The sequence below is a fragment of the Lygodium microphyllum genome, unplaced genomic scaffold (assembly GCF_053477565.2).
Source record: "Lygodium microphyllum isolate KBCC unplaced genomic scaffold, Lygodium_microphyllum_v1.1.10 scaffold_205, whole genome shotgun sequence".
Taxonomy (NCBI): domain Eukaryota; kingdom Viridiplantae; phylum Streptophyta; class Polypodiopsida; order Schizaeales; family Lygodiaceae; genus Lygodium; species Lygodium microphyllum.
The window spans coordinates 8,415-23,072 of record NW_028229688.1 but is presented as its reverse complement, the minus strand read 5'-3'; the positions used below and the strand labels follow the sequence as shown (position 1 = coordinate 23,072).

Genomic DNA, 14,658 nt, shown 5'->3' with positions numbered 1-14,658 from the left:
GGGATGGGTCATAACCTTATGCATTTAGCTTAGGGGTGTCAGCCCTATTTTTCCTCCTTGGAAAGGAGTATATTATTGTATATCTGTACTATTTCGGGGAGGGATGTGTAGGTGCTATTATTTTTTATTTCATTAGGCCCAGAGGGCTGATCAGTTTTATAGTGAAATGTTTTATTTCTTTAGGCCAAGAGGACCAGCTGTCTATTTAGTACAAGTGTGGTTAATGGTTTCTTGTTTTAGTTCTGTGCTAGATAGGTTTAAAGAAGAGCTTGGAAGGTACCTATGTCGCGCGGGAGACTTCTCGTGGCCCTATCCAGGTGATATCTCTCCTTTACGAGTACTGTGGTTTTTATGCTGTATGTGTCTGTGTACTTGTAGGGGATTTTTCTTTTCTTGTTGGGGACCGGCGTCCAAGGCATGAAGTCCCAGGTTTAGGTTGGATATGTTCGAGGGAGGTATGAGTAGTTGTTGCCACTTGTAAAGACATTGTCAGGTATTAAAGACCTGTTTTAGAAGGCAGTTCTAATGACCCTATTCTGCTAGCCTGCTACGCAGTCGTCCTAGGAGTTCTTGTTAGTTGTGAGGCAGTTAGAGAAGCCTGCTAGAGGGAAAAAATGATGATGATAGAGAAGAAAAAACCTTGAATATCTTAAAGAAAGTAGATATATAAAAAGGTGTGTAAAAAGGGATTCTAACCCCTATAAAAATAGAAAAGAAAAGAAAGGAAAATTTATAAGCAGTTGATCTTCGCCTTGCGAAGGCCTGGTAGATTCCTGGGGATGAGTCAGACCCGGGGCCGATGCCTTGACTTTCTAGGGATGGCGTCTTACTAGAAAAGAAGAAAGTAAGGAAGGTTGGAGCGAAAATAAAAGTGAACGTCAGAAAAGGATTAAGTGTCGCCTTGCGAGGGCTTGGTAGGTTCTTGGGTACCGAGACACAACCTGAGGCCAATGCCCTATTCTCCTTGGGTCACTACGCTCAACTTCCTCCTTTTTACATGCCCGAGTATGAGAAAAAAAAACCTAAAAGAAGAAATGTGCTAAAAGAAAATACTTCTTGATCAGGCTATAGGAGTCCTCATCTAGTAGGAGCTCTTGGTTGTGTTGTCCTTAGTTAGATAGGTAGTTCAGACCACCACTTAGGGTGACTTCTTTGATAGTTCTTTTTAGTTTGGCCGTGTTGGAGCAGTCTGTTAGTGACTAGCTTCGGACCTTCTACCAGATTATGCTAGGTCTACTCCTTGGGGATTTCATGCCTTGGTTTTGTCAGGGGGTAGGGTGCGCATTGTGTTGTGTTTTAATATGTATCTATTTTGTATCAGCTTGATGCTTCCTTTGGTTGTTTTGTGTAGATCTATTGTGGGATTCGATGGGCTGAGTCACCCTATCCCCTGGAGAGTAGAGTTTTGAGCCCGGGATGTGCCTAAAATTTGCCAAAAAATCTGGAATTTAGGAAAAAAATATTTAACATCGAAGGCGACAGCTGCAGCTTGGAGGATTTAAAGCACCAAGTGAAAGACGACTTTTAAAAGGCGTCCGAGTGACACTTGTGGATTATTGATAATTTTTCCGACTTCCTGTGGGATGCCAGGAGCTGCCAGTTAGTGCGGGATGTCAAGATGGACGCCTAGGATTTTTTAGAGGCTGAAACGCAGCCCGGACGCGAAAGAGGCCAAAAATTGGCCAAGATTCGAAAAGGTGGACCAAAACTTGGACAAAAGGGGGGGTGCCCTTTGGGACCTTTTAACCCCCCCAATTTTTTGATGCAAAAAACGTGAGAATGACGTGAGCATGGCAGCCTGCATCAGAACGGCGCTAATTTCGCTTCTCCTCCCCTACATCATGATTGGAGGCTGTGAATAAGCCATGCAACAGAGAATACCCGCCAACTTCTACCTCTTGGCTGATGATATCGCTAGTCTTCGCACGAGATATGGCTGTCTGGATGAAGAGATCAGAATCTAGTATTTCTCTCTCTCTCTCTCTCTCTTCTCTATGGGCTGTTCATGTGTACCATCTTGAAGGAGGAACCGGGGAAGGAGAATGAAGGAAAGTGGTGATGGAGATTGATTGAGATGCTGAAGATTGATGTACAGCATTGGATTGAGAGCAATGGAGGCTCTGTTTGCTGGTTATGCAGTCATGCAAGGCATCTTGGGTTACGTAAAAACACGGTATGACCATTTTTATAAAGAAAATGAAGGATTTTTGATAGTTTATGATAATATTTATGTTCTTATTGGATGAAAATTTGTTTGTGTGCTGGTTGCATTATGAGTAATTGCTGTGTATAAAAAAATCTTGGTTTTGCAATGATTTACATGCTTCATTTAATTCCCGTAAACCCGAAATGTGGTCTTTAAGTGTTAAAATGGTGGTTTTTCCATTTCGGGTGGGTAAAAGGTGTTCCCATGGGGAGAATATGGAAGATAAATTGAATGTCAGTATGCTGAAGTGATTAGAACAAGAAAAAATAGAAAATAGTATATTTTATTACCAAATAAATCAAGAAAATGAGAAAAATAAGGGAAAAATAGAAATATGTCTTGAAAAAATAAGGAAAAATATAGTGATTGTTTGTGGATGTGTGGTAGTGGTAAAACATGAGGTTTAGCCTCAGTTTGCCCTATCTCTTTGTCAAAATTTGTAGATTATCGCTTTTTATACATCAAAACATGACAAAATGAACCTTTACACCTATGCAACGAAAGCAATACCTAAATGTAGGGGGTTGGGAGGTTTGAATGGTGTGATTTGTGTGCTGATTGTTGCTGATTTTCTAATGCACATCATGACATAGAGGTTTTGGTATTTTAATTAAGAGGATAGTAGCACGAGTGTTGTCTCGGTGCTATCCTTTCATCGCCGCAACGGGTTAGTGAATAGGCATTTGAAAAGCCTGGTTGTGCACAACACATCTCTGATTTGAAAATTATATTTGAGCACTTTAGGATCATTCACTTTGCATGTGCAGGTAAACCATGGTATCGGAATAAAAGGACTGGATGCATAGCACCTGTTTTCGATGACAATGACCCACGCTTGAGTGTGGAAAGGCATTCTAAGCCGTAGGATAGATGTTCGTTTCTTGGGGGATTGTTTGGTAAGGACACATGGTATCTCCTAGAGTATTTTCGAAATGAAAGAGTGGAGTTTGTTTGTTTGTTTCATATGTTGAGCAGCGCATCAAGGGACCAATCCCTGCAATGTAGGAGAGCTGTAGTGGGGCCACGGTGTTTCTACCGAGAGGTTGCCTCCCATGTACGTGATTATCGTGGCATTTATTGCTAGTGTGTAAGGGTTCTCCCTCTGTGGAGTTTATAGAAAGGGAAACGTTGGACTACCAAACTATAAAACTATAAACGCATAGATAATTTAACAACCTCCTTTAAAAAATTTTGCATCACTTTATATACCCGTTTGTGAATTTTAGAGGCAATAGTTATATCCCTTGTATAAATCTTAAATTCAAAGAGAAGGTGCATTTTCATGGCCCCTTCTGTACAATTCAAATTAAAACATGTTCAATCAAATTTTAGAGTAGGAAATTGTCCTTAGATTTTGCATTGAATCTTTCATAGGTTGGAGACATAGAATGCTTACCATCCCCTTGTAGTTTCATCCTACTTGGAGATTTGCTCTTCTACTAGTATGGAACTTTTTCTCCCTAGGTGGATCTTGAAGTATCTCTCAATGCTACCACAAAAGTTGCTTCTAAGATAAGGCAAGGCAAGGAGCTGCTTAGATATAGGAAAGACAAGTTGATATGCTAAGTTGATTGCTTTGGGTGTGGCTAGAAGTTGGAACTTAAGAGGAGGTGGTTGAGATGGCCTCCCCTTCTCTCAAAGCCTGTGTCCTACTATGTATGATTAGGTTTTCCCTTGATTCCTGTTCCATATGTAGTAATCTTGTGGCATAGCTAGCTTGAGTATGATATCTACCATGTAATTCCCTATCTACCAATGCTATTTTAGCAAACAATGTATTAGTATTTAATGGAAACTAGTTTTGTCCAAAGTTGTAGGTCAATTTATAGGTGAATTACAACAAAAAGGATTTATAGAAGTGGCCTAGAAAATCCCAATAGGTGCAACAACATTGAAACACAAAATCTTATTAACCAACCAATAAGCAAGATTCTGAAAGTACAACAAACACACATGAAATAACAATAGCATATCTCACTAGCAAACCTGAGAAAAGCAAAAAGAATAATAATGTTTTATGTCTTGGCAATAACTTTGTTTGCCTTCTCTAATGAGGAGGATCTTGAGCTCTCTAAGCATCTCTACTCTGATACCATGTCAAGAAAAATAATGGGACAGCATACACTCATACCATATGTGTGAGAGAGAAAGAAAGAAAGAAAGAAAGTTATATTAACGTCTTTTAAAGACCAAAACTGGCCTATGAGACAAACTGTGATACAACTGATGAGGTCCAGCTATCCAAAATAAAAGTGCTGAATGAAAAGCTAAAAATTGGAAACTGAAAATACGGTGCTGTGAGTGTGATAAGTGTCGTATATGTGTATGTGCGTATGTAGCTCTGGTACTCCAGATAATGGCTACAAAAGGGGAACAAATGTCGGCTGTGATAGGGGAACAACTGTCGGCTGTGATAAAGTGGTGCTATGTGTATATGTAACAGATGCAGGGAGATATACTATCCTGGGATGTAGTAGCAGTCGTCGAAGTCGCTAATAGCAGGTGATCCCTCCTGGATGCAGGATGTGGTACATCGGCGGTGGAGAAAGAGCAAACTGGAGATCTGAGATCCAATGTGTCGAGTGTCGTCGGATCTCAGTCTGCTGTCGATGTAGATCAAGAATCCTCCGAATCTCCTGTCGGTGTGGCTGTGGGGTTTGAAACCCCCGGATCCTCGTGTGGCATCGGGTACGCTGGTCCTCAGCCTACTGTAGTGTGACCCCGGAGGTCTGGCTAGAGGCTGGTATAGTAGCTCTCACTCTGTCTGTCTGAAAGAACTGTGTAATAGTCGTCTGGGTGGGCCCCTCTCTGACTGGGACCCGCTGTGTGCTCTACTCTCTGAGAGAGAGAGAGAGAGAGAGAGAGAGAGAGAGAGAGAGAGAGGCTTGCAAGAGAAACACAAGAGTGTATGGTAAATACTGAGAGAAAAAAATCTATAGTACAAAACAAGATAATGAATAAAAAATGATGAACATTGAATCATGTATGAATCATACTAACACAATGGAGCAAAGCTCTAAGATGACTACACTACCCTAGTTGATCAGGAGGTAGCACTTGAAGGAAATCTACACTCTAAACGAAGAAAAACACAATCCTCAAGGGTTATCTGAGTGAAGAAGATAATGAGTAGCAATTTCTGTATGCTCTAGAGGGTGAAAATCAATAGGGTCACTTGCTATGACAACAAATGTAGCTACAATTGGGTCTGGATCAACAAAATGCAAATCTATGTAGGCTATAAACCATGAACAAGAGTCACATACAAAGCTAAGAGGAGGTTGAATAGCAAAACATAGATATGGATTGCCAAGAGAATGGTTGCTAGTAGACAATCTAATATCACCAACATGCAAAAGAAGTTTGTCAGTCAACTAGAGGAGGAGTGGTAGTAGCTAGGAGTAGATCTTCCCAAAAAATAGTTACAGTTTCTCGTAAAGGTACTAATACAATACTAGGACACCTTAGCAATAAGTGAATGAAATCAACAGACACATGGCATTAACTATTATTGTTTTTCTAAAATCCCCAATCATTGAGCCCATGAACACTACTAATCTAAGTACCCAACAATAAGAAACAAATATATCCACATCAACTACAATGGTTGGATCTAGAAACTAGGCAAACAACTAGCTAGGATAGTTAACATACTCTAGAGAGAATAATCCAAATAGAATGCATATTCTAGATCCAAACGTTTCAACATTTTGATTTCATATTCTTCAACTCTATCTGCCAATTGATCTTGAGAAGAACCCTTCATATCAACTCTTGTGTGCTAGGTAGAACAACTACATTTTGATCTAATAAGAAGTCTATGCCTCCTTCTAGGACTGTTGAACATATCATGGAGGAAGTACCAAAAGAGCAAAGAAAAAATAAAAAGGAGCAAAAAAAGAGAAGAAAGGCCAAAGACAAGAGCATGAAGAGCAAAACAAAGACTAGAAAGAGCAAAGGGAAAAGGTAGGATGCTTTGATAAAGGGTATCGTAGATATTGATGATGTACATTATATACATGTTTTAGTTTATGAAGATATATAGATTGAAGATGTTGTGGCTAAAAGTACAAATGCTATATAGCTTGTAGATACAAATAATACAGTGCTACTATATGTATATAATGTATTGAGAGAGGGTATATAGGATACATTGCTAATAGATATGGAGGAAACTATGAAAGAGCATGGAACTAATATAAAGGTTCAGCATGAAGAAGAGCTAGAAGATGATACAGAGTTCGTGGATGTGGATACTATAGAGTTTAATGGGGTAGATATGAAAAATAAAGATGTAGATGCTACAGAGTTTGAAGGAATGAATAATACTAAGAAAGAGAATGTGGATAATGTCAAGGGTAAACAAATAATGGAAGATACAAGAGAGACATTAATGCAAGTTATAGAGGATATCATTGTTTGGGATGCAAAGAAAGGTGACCTAAGAAAATTAGTTGGGTTAATGATGTAGATCTTTGATCTTGGCATATTCCATGTGATACACAAGGTATTTAGAGCCAAAGGGGATGTATTCCATGTATGTATATCTTATTTCCTAGCCTAAGCATGCAATATCCTACCTGATATCTTTAAATGTAGACGGTAGCTACCCTTAAAGTAGTAGCTTCTCACCAAACAATTACTTCTAAATACAGAGTAGCCCATGAAGATAGTCCAACAACAACCTTAATCATCAGCTAACAACTACCCTTTGAACTCAATTCAAGATTTTCCCCCCTAATTGCCATGTTGACAACTTCTCTCCATATTAACCTTGGTAGATGACTCAAATATGGCACCTATAGCTGCTCCTAGGGACAAATCACATTGGCCCTCTTTAGACTTCAAAAAGGTTAGTTGCTCTCCTACTGTAACTTTATCCTATCAATATGGCCAAACTCCTATTGAGATCCCTTGACCACCAAAACATTTAGAAGGTCTCCATATATTTATGACCATCAAAGACTTGCCCAATTAAACATGGAACTCAGCCCTTTTGCATCATCATGTCTCTTTGTATATCTCATTTAAAATTTTCTCACAATGGCTTTCATACAGACTACCAACTGGGGGCTCGTTAATGACAACAACAATCTCCACCTTGATAGGAGCTATAGCATTTTGGATTGCATTATGCTTAAGCATCCACCCTCTCAAACATGACTCTTAGCCTATCACTTCCACTGAATGCATTCTAGCTTTGATAAAAAAAATACCAGCTTCTAGAGTGACCACAACACCATGAAAAAATGGATCTATCTCCTATTCAAATGGTGGAGCCAACCTCCTACTCAAACAATCTATAACTACAAACTCTTTCTCAATGCTTATTGTGCATAAATCTGCCTTGCCATAGCCCAAATCATGTTAGTCTATCACTTTAGATGAAGTGGCCACTATCATAGGCTAGGCATGTTGATGTGCTTTCCTCCTATAGAGCATGGGCTCAATAATATCAACATAAACTGTTCTGTCTCTTATTATCAAAATATTTAGATTCATCATGGTGGTAAATCATTAATCGTTAAAATGACAATTCTCTACACATTGATTGAGGTATGTAAAAGTCATAGATTAGGTTGGCTTTGTTTAGATGGGCCATTCTAATGTAATGGTAAAGAAAGCAACACATATTCATTGTTTTACAATAGAAGTACTAAGAGATACTAGAAGGGAAGTACTAACCTATTGAGATCTTATAGAAGGCTCAAATATACATGCCAAAGGAATGAATGGACAAGGAAAATTTTGTACTTTTGATCTCTAGTTCCAATGTGGTAGCAACATCTTTTAAGTTGTTCTTAACCAGAACATCATATTGTAGCTACGTCAAGGATACCAGCAATTATAGTAGACAATTGGAACTCTATCGCTTCCAAAGCCACCCTAATATATTTGAGATATTTTGATGATAGAAACAACAATAGAAAATATATCCAAGCCACCCTAAATATATTATGTTGTTTCAAACATGTTTCTCCACTTACTAGTCTAGAGGGATATTATGCTTGTGATTTTTAGTGGGGAGGATTTGTCATGTTCACACCATTCACGAGGCCCATCTATCCTCTGTTTTGATTTTGTAGACATTACTTGTTGCAAGACTGTGCCATCATATCATACTTTATTGCTCAAGTATATGCAAGTGATTGGCAATGTCTATACTAATTTGACTTATCCTAGACCACTTTGATAGAGTCTGTGCATCCATAACAAGCATTTCCTTGCTTTTTAAAAAAAACTACATGCAACAGCAACACCACCCCCAAAATCTACTCTAAAGGAAATGGTCCACATTGTAGCTTCTCTTTGCCTTACTATTGACCTACTAGTACTCCTCTTTCTCTATACAAGCATGCCACACAATCATGGGTAGACAACCATAGGTACAAAGGGTGGAGGAGGGTATGATCACTACATAGAACATGAGGAGTTGAGACTTGCAAATGGTTCCAATCAATAGTATTGTCTCCTATACAAACTTCCCCAACCTTCTAGGTCTCAGTAAAAAAAGCATGAGATAATACAAAGGGTATGTCTTTTCCATTTTCTCTTTTCAAAAGACTCACTTGTTGCCATGTGAAAATAATACCCATATTCATTATGAACATCGTGATTTTTCACACCATCTAGTTGTAGAGAGTCCCAAGGCATGGTTCCCTAAAAAAAGAATGCCAAGCTTGAGTAAACTATGATGCATAACTAGTGTAAACCCAAATTATTTACTATACAAATTTTGAAATTGAAGAGGGAAAAAGACACACAAAACGTTGCCTTTGTTTGCTTTTTCATAGTTTGTAGTTCATAAGAGTTGATACCTCAAGGCCATTGAAAGCCGAGGGCTCATTCATGTCATTCCAAATGCACAATGAAGGAGTGGACTTGTCACCCTTCATAGTCATTATAAGAAAACTTTCCAACCCACCACCTCTATATCTTTGGATTTAGCATATCAAGATAGGATGATGAAATTGACCAACACCATCCATCATAGCCCCTGCCATGAACATCATTCACATAGTATCCCTTGGAAAGTAACTTCTTTGTGTAATGGTAGCATGTCATCTCGCTTAATGTGGGGATCCAATCATTATCATATCTTAGACCTTTGACATAAGCTTCTCCTATATCTCCTTAGGATTGGGAAATAAATATTTGTGGAATGTAAAGTAGCTCTTTCCATCTATGTGCTCAATGTTAAGCCAAAGTACATAATTATTAAATATTGTGTTCATCGAAGGAGGCATCCACAAAATAAACATTAGCCTCATCTTTGTAGTTCCACTGGACTGATGATATGCCATGGCAAAAGATTGATGCAGTGCAGGTAATCTTGTTACTATAGTGTACTTGTGCAAATAAATATTTTAGTTTTGGATCTATGAGAAGAAAGGCATCCAAATGTTGCTTTCACTAATCCATTGTGTATCAATTTCTCCTGAAACATTTGGATCCCCATTATCCTAGCCTTGAGTTAACACATCTATCAACATTTTTGGAGAGTTCAACCAAAAAAAGTAAATGCTTCTACCTACACTTGAGACAACATGAATGGAATAGATCCATATGGTCCAAATTGAGACTCCTCAATGTACTCAAGCACATCAAGGTTAAACAAATAGTAAGGCTTAGAAATGATGTTTGTGCTACATGTTTCCTTTGAAGCAAGACTAATGGCATATTCAAGAATGCCATATACATGTTTTGCTCCATGGAAGGACACATCAAATCTGATAGATTGAGGACCATGAGGTTTCAAGTCTATATGTGTGAAATGTTCCTTCCATTCTTCCCCTTCTTTCTTATATCTCAGCTAATCAAAATGGAATAGCCTTTGTTGTTAAAAGACAATAGATGCAACTCACCATCCTAGATATAAACAATGCTGGACATGAACCTTGATGTTGGACCCCATATAAAAAAACATAAATCCCCTCATTTCCTAACAATCTCTAAAGATGTAATGTTTTATCATCTAGAGTGTCTTCACGCTTCGAACCATGCATGCTTGCTAGCATCGACAATGGTAGGATCATGATACTCATTGATCTTGAGCTGCATGATGCCATTAGAGTGGATGAGAAGATTAAGGGTTAAGGGGTATAAGGGCTCACCATCAATGATGTTAGAGAGTAGCTTGGCTTACACTTGGCCATCTATAAGGATCACATTAGATACTTGATAATTGACTGACCCACATAATGGGCTCAAGCTTTCTTGCAAAGGAGGTTTGATTGCACTTCCTCTCTATGCTAGTTATGGACATGGCTCGTCACCCATATGATGAGGAGTAGCATGAGAGGGAACAAGAGATTGGTTGATGGATATTTTGGTGCCTTCAATTGTTGAGATGACAAGCTCAACATATGCGGACATTAATGATGGACCGCCTGGTTAGATGGGTCCACATGTCTACACTTAGCACGTTAGTGGTCATTATGACTCTCACATGGCCACTGACTCATTACTTATTACATTCAGGTTGTTACACCTATTTACAGCTGGCATAGTTATAGCGCCAGTTGACTAGTATAGTCGGTTATGCATTGTTTGACTTAATAGGCCATTTTCCTTTATGTTATATCTTATCTATACTTTGTGTACATTGTAAAGTGTGTGGAAGAAGAAGAAGAAACCAGCAAGAAAACGTTTTGGCCTCCATCTCTCTTCTTGTCTCTTGAGTGAGCTTCTCCTTGTGCATTCTGTGTTCGGTGCAGCATCTTGAGCAAGTCCCCCCACCACGCGATTTTTGACATGGTATCAGAGCCGCGCCACTGAGAGAGGATGATTTCAAAGGTTGAAGTGAAGGAGAAGAAGCAAGGTTCGAGCAAGCAAGCCACGGGTAAGAAGCTCTCCTATTCTTCCACTCTTTCTCTTGGACAGTGCCTGTGGAGGCACCAGAAGCAGGGCAGAGCAAAAATCTCAGATTGCAGTGAGATTTAGTGTGCTCGAAGAGCATTGTGTATTCTGTAGATTATCCCTTTAGGGCTTTCCCGCTGCTATTTTGGCCATCCGAGGTCATTTCAGGCTCCATTTTAGAGCCGCAAGGTTGCAGACAACAGTTCGAGATACCCTGCAATTTCAGCTGTGTCTGTCGTATACAGGTGCACAGGTTACAGATTTCAGATCTGTAACCTCAAATGTGTTTAGCAGCGAATAAACACAAGGTTTATCTATAAACTGGTTGCAGAATGCATGTATTATTGAGCAGACAGTGAAAAAGGCTGTCTGGTGTATTGCTGTGCACTATAGGTTGAGGGTTGCAGAAGATTTGCTTGCTGTTTGGTATTGGTTTTGTGATAATGGCAGAGAAAAATGGAAACCCCATCATTGAGAAGCTCGACAAGAACAACTACTCTTCATGTAAGTTTCGTGTCACGAACTTCCTTATTGGAAAAGGCCTCTACGAGTTTGTTTCAGGGGAAGAAAAGGAGCCGGAGGTGAGTGATCCTCCAACTGCAGAAGAGACAAAGGCACGAAAGGAATGGAATGCAAAAGACAAAAAGGTCATGTATTGGCTGTCTGCAGTAATTGACAATAATATACTGAGACATATTAGAAATGTAGAGAATTCATATGCGGCTTAGACCATACTTGAAAGTATGTTTTCCGTAAATACAAAGGCACGAAAGATTCAACTCAAGCAAGAGTTGAATACATTGAAGAAAGGAAAGATGTCTATCAATGAGTATGCACTGAAGGTAAGGAGCATTGCAGATGCCTTGGCAGCAATTGATGCAATGCCCGATGATGATGATTTACTATCTTCTACCTTGGGTGGACTTAACAATGAAAAGGCTTGGAAGTCTTTTGTAACTTTCGTATATGTCAGAAAGCCATTTCCAGATTTTGATGAGTTGGTTTCCCTTATGATCACTGAAGAGATCAACATGCAGAGTGAGACATCTAAAAGAAGTGGTGAACAGGTCCAAGCTTTCTACTTCAATTCAGGAAGGGGACGTGGCAAGTTCTCTTCAAGAGGGCGTGGTACAGGACGTGGTAGTGACAACCAGCAAAACAGATTGAATCAGCAATTTGGCGATATGCAGGTTTCAGGAGGTCATGGTAACTTTAGAGGCAATGAGAGATTTAGAGGAAGAGGTGGATAGCAGAACAGAGGTTCTAACAACTCTGGTATTGTGTGTCACTATTGTGGTAAAACAGGTCATATTGCAACCCAATGTTATGCTAAGAAAGATGATATTCGCAGTGGTAAGTTGCAGCAAGGAAACTATGCATCGTCTTCACGATAGAATGAAGACAAAAATGAACGTCTGTTTATTATGCAGCATATGATGAATGCTGTTACAGGAAAGGGAACACATGATGATGTTTGGTATGTTGATTCAGGTGCATCCAATCATATGAGCAGCCATGCAGAATGGTTTGGAGAGATGTAGGATTTGCAAAATGCAGGTTATGTGCAAACGGGTGATGATTCATGCAACCCAGTTTCACACATTGGAAAAGTTCCCTTGTCCTTGCATGATAGTAAGACAAAGCGTCTTTCAGATGTATTACATGTGCCATCTATTACAAAGAACTTGGTGTCAGTCAGTCAGATGGTAGAGCAAGGGCTGCAAGTCAGATTTAATGCAAAGGGCTGCTTTGTAGAAGACTTTAATAACAAGTGTAGGTTGGTTGCAAAGGGAAGTAGAGTTGGACGTATGTTTACTTTGGATGCTGGAATTCCTACTATGAATGCTGCTATGTATGCTAAAGGAAAAAGTGTTGTTGCAGATATTAACATTTGGCACAAATGCATTGGACATGCAAATGTACAAAGGCTGAAATTAATGCAGTCCAAAGGGTTGGTTACAGGTTTGCCTACATTTAGAATTGTAGAATTTCATAAGGTATGCGAAGCATGTTAGTTTGGTAAGCAGGCAAGACAACCCTTTTCACATGACAGAGATGTAAGTAGAAACATCCTTGATGTTGTGTATACATATATTTGGGGGCCTACACAAAATGTATCTCTTGGAGGCAGTTCATACTTTGTCACATTCATTGATGATTGTTCTAGAAAGCTATGGGTATATTTTATGAAGGAAAAGAGTAAAGCGTTTGAGCACTTTAGAACTTTCAAGGCTGCAGTTGAAAGAGAAACAGGCTTGAAAGTAAAGTGCTTGAGGTCAAATGGAGGGGAAGAGTACCCCTCGAATGAGTTCAGTGATTTTCTGAGGTCTCATGGGATAAAGAGACAGTTCACATGCAGGTATACCCCACAACAAAATGGGATTGTAGAAAGGAAAAACAGGCATATTGCAGAAGTAGCACGCACCTTGATGGCTGAAAAGAATATGCCTAAGCATTTTTCGTCTGAGGCTGTTCATACTGTTGTTTGTATTATGAACAGAACTCCCTCAGCTGCAGTTCATGGTATGTCCCCCGAAGAATGTTTTACAGGTAAGAAGACTAATGTCTCACACTTGAAAATGTTTGGTTGTATTGCATATGTTCATGTGCCAGATGAGTTCCAGAAGAAACTGGATCCAAAGGCTGAAAAGTGTGTCTTTATTGGATACTCTTTAGAGCAGAAAGGGTATCGCTGTTATAACCCTGTCACATGTAAGTTCAGAGTGAGCAAGGATGTCATCTTTGATGAAATGAGCAGTTGGTATGCATCTAGTGGTGATGCATTGGATGATGATGATGATCATGACACTCATGTGCAGGCTGAAAAGCAAGAATCAGGGACTCTTAGTGGACTAGATACATCATCCGGTAGTCCTTGGTCTAGGAGACTAAGGAGTAACTCTACATCTTTGGGTACATCTAGTAGCACTACACGTAAAGACAAAGGAAAGAATAAAGTGTCAGATGGCATTGATGCAGTTCTTGATGGAGACTTCAGTGGCTCAGAGAGCTTGGATGATGAGCTTGGTATTCCTTCTGTCAGGACACCAGGTGTACAGAGAGCTCATAGTAATATAAAGGCTCCATTGAGTGATCCGGTGGTACGCAGATCTAGCAGGGTCAGATACCCTGTTAAAAGATTTGGTTTTGAAGGTTATGCAGCTCACCATTATGCTTATATGGTGAAACTAGTTGAGGATGTTGAGCCCACATGTTTTGAGGAGGCTGTTGGTCATGCTCATTGGGATGCAGCAATGGATGAGGAGATGGCTGCATTAGAGGCCAATAAGACTTGGGATCTAGTATCATTGCCAAAGGGCAAGAAAGCTATTGGATGTAAGTGGGTTTATAAGATTAAGCACAATGCAGATGGTTCTATTAGTAGGTACAAAGCTAGGCTGGTTGCAAAAGGCTATGCCCAGACATATGGCATAGATTATGAAGAAACCTTCAGTCCAGTTTCTAGGATGGCAACTGTCAGATGTGTGATTGCTTTGGCAGTAGCCAAAGGTTGGAGGTTTCAACAAATGGATGTGAAGAATGCCTTTTTGCATGGTGATTTGTAGGAAGAAGTGCATATGGATCAGCCAGCA

The 14,658-nt window shown here is 39.5% G+C and overlaps 1 pseudogene; it reads right to left on the bottom strand.

Annotated features, from left to right (window-relative positions):
* Positions 1-8,523: 8,523 nt before the first annotated feature.
* LOC148008299 (putative glucan 1,3-alpha-glucosidase pseudogene) lies at positions 8,524-9,555 on the bottom strand (annotated as a pseudogene).
* Between the last annotated feature and the right edge of the window lie 5,103 nt (positions 9,556-14,658).